We start from the raw sequence: 2934 nt of genomic DNA, 5'->3' as shown, positions 1-2934 counted from the left end.
GGCTGCAGTGGACTAAATGCAGGAGCTTAGAACTGGAGGCTGGTTGTAGTTTCACTCTCATTGCCTTTGGCACATCCGCAATGTCCCAGACAGGTTGTGGCGTTGTACTCAGCATAGAGAGAAAAAGTACTTGGACCTCTGGGAAACCTGGGGCCCCAGCCTGGGAAAAATGGAGCAAGACTTTGAAACCATTTTCAAACATACATGGTGATGGGAGGCAGGTCACTGGGCTTAATTGATTCTAGTGGAACAAAAATGTGAGCTAGAGATTTATTCAGGGGTGTTGATGGAGGAGGAGTGTCTCCCGGTCTTGTCTCCCAAGATTGTTCTGGGAAGGAATTGGCACCCACCGGCGAATCTTTGGGGAGCGTTTCCCGATGAAGGAAATTCAATGTACTTGATAGGTCAAGGGTTAGAGAACTCTGGGCAGCAGACAAGCCCGATAACCATTTCTTCTCCTTGGAGCTGCCTTGGGAGCCATTTGTCTGGTCAGCCCTGCCAGGTAAGGGCTTCTTGGCCACCGTACTGGAAGAGAAATTTCCATTCTCCAGGTAACCATTTTCTGGGGCAACCTGAAGAACATCAAAGTCTGAGGATGTCTTGCATGTGAATGGGGACATCACTGAGTAACCTAAACTAAAGTAACCAGCTCTTTCTTCAGAAGACAAGATGATGTGAGCTCACACTGCTTGGAAGGGACCCCATATCCAGAGTCCAGTTCAGAAAAGTCCATCAGGGAGTAGCTTTTGATGCTGCCTTCCTTATCCTGCACGGCTTGGGAGGCAGGCAGGCAGCTCTCCCTGTGTGCTGCTGATGACAGTGCTGGGCCCCATGTTCCCAGCATTGACTTGGCCCTCCACCACCTGCTTATACGGGAGAACACTCTGAGTATGTCATTGGCCTGGAGAATCTCCGCTAGGCCCTCATCATTATCCACAGTGTCACTGGCAAGGCGGAACAGAGAGGGCCTCGGCTTTTCACACTTCTCATACAGGCCCTGCAGGCTCTTCAGGTCCAGTTGCTCGGGACCCTTTGGCCCCTGACAGTTGCTTAGCATCTCCTTCATCAGTTTTACACTGCTGTGGACTTCCTCTTAGACACCTTCTCAGATTTTTCTTGTTCCTCCTTGATCAGGGTCTTGATTAGTCCGTTGGCTGCCTGCAAATCTTCAGGGTGGTTACTTTTCACAAGCCTTCTCAGGAGCTTTGATTTTTCTTCATCAGCATCAAAGATGGAGCCCTTGGGCCTGGGAGAAGGTGGGGATAAGATTTTGTCCACTGGTAATTTGGGGTCTTAATGCTTCCTTGTTTCTTCAGCATATGATAAACACCTTGTATTTTGATATCCTCAGGAAACCAAACTGTCGAACTGAACATTATTTCAATAATTCTTGATTTGACTTTCTCCACTTTGGAGAAAGTGCTTTGATTAGCTCATTCAGAAAGCGGGACTTGGCCACCTCACCATGGCATTTCTCTCCACAATGCATACCTCCAGCACTGTTAAGGCATGAAGAGCTTCCCGCTCCTGTGGGGACTGGATCTCGTGGGCCAGCAGCCAAGGTGCATGGGATGGGCCATCAAGGTCAGTACTCTCCCAGTCACAGAAACACTGGATACAAGACCAGTTCTCCTCAGGTATGCATGGACCTGTGGCTTTATTGAGCCACAATTCCAGCGCTGCTACCCCCTTGGGCCCTGGCGCTACCTCAGCCGCCGCCATCTAGCTATGCTCCCTGGCTTTGTGGAAAGATTTCTTTCTAAGGCTGGCTTTGCTCTTCACATCATGTCTCTGTCCCTTGATACTTCTCAACTCTGGCTTCTGGAGAACTTATTGCTTCAGACACTCTCCAGAAGACTTGGTTCAGGAACTTGGCCTTGTCTAGGAATTGTTCCTGGTCCACAAGACAGAACACTGACTCTAGAGCCACAGGGCCTGAGTTCATGTCCCATCTCTGATTCTTGCTACAAATCACTTATCCTCATAGCTGCAGTTTCCTCATCTATAGAATGAGAATCTGAACTGGATGGCTTTCGAGGCTCCTTTCAACTGGATAAAGGCTTCATGAATGGTCCTTTGAGTCTGGGAAGCTTCCTCTGCTTGTTCAGGGAATCACAGACAGCAGATGGAAGTCTGTGCAGCCTCACACCCCTGAGGCCCATCTAGAGAACCATGTTCATAAGACAACTTGGTGGCTCCAGGAGAGATGGGAGCCATGGGAGGATGGCTGTGGAAAAGTGAGGGCCAAGTCAGGAGTGGGAGGAATGCAAACCAATAGCAGTGAAACAGCAATGGTCAAGTGAAGAAGGAGAAGTTTCTGAATAAGCAGAGGAATTCCTGGGCCAAGCCTCCAAAATGCAGGGGAGACTTTCTAGACATTGCTACACATGCGCACCAAGCAAGCAGCAAGAAGGGCACAGCCCTGACTGGGGGTAGCGGTGTCAAACCCAAATAGAAATGGTGGCCACTGAACTGTACATAAAGGTCCCTACAGGTGCATGTTGATTTAGAAAATTATGTATTAACATTATCTATGTTCTATTATGTTTTATTTTTAAAATATTTCCCAATTACTTTTTAATTTTGCTTGCCTGGAGTGTTTCAGGGCCAGCTGTGTCTGACACCTGTGATGTAGAAGATCAAACAAAAATCTTTTACTGATGCTGTGATTTATGTGGGTTATACAGATCCTTCCTCAGTATTTGTGGGACCTAAAGCCCAGGGGAGTACTATAAATATGGAGGGTGGTATAGATCCATGGGAAGGTGGGCTCACCCGTAAGAAGAATTGTGCCCTCTTTGTGGAGGGTAACCATCATTGTGTTGAAAGACTTGAGGACTATGGTATATAGAAGAGAGGTTTAATTATCCAAAATTTAGGAGCACTGTACAGGTCCTCAGTGAAGGTGGGGCTCACCTGAAGGAAGCTTTGTTT

At 47.9% G+C, this 2934-nt stretch overlaps 1 pseudogene; it reads right to left on the bottom strand.

Annotated features, from left to right (window-relative positions):
- LOC138142349 (ADP-ribosylation factor-binding protein GGA2 pseudogene) overlaps positions 1–1722 on the bottom strand; it is a 2047-nt pseudogene extending 325 nt beyond the window's left edge.
- Positions 1723–2934: the final 1212 nt, after the last annotated feature.

This window comes from Petaurus breviceps, unplaced genomic scaffold (assembly GCF_028583685.1).
Source record: "Petaurus breviceps papuanus isolate PSGF00001 unplaced genomic scaffold, PetGlider_PUasm1.0 90564, whole genome shotgun sequence".
Taxonomy (NCBI): Eukaryota; Metazoa; Chordata; class Mammalia; order Diprotodontia; family Petauridae; genus Petaurus; species Petaurus breviceps.
Note: the sequence above shows the minus strand (reverse complement) of the source record. Positions and strands in the feature narration are given on the sequence as shown.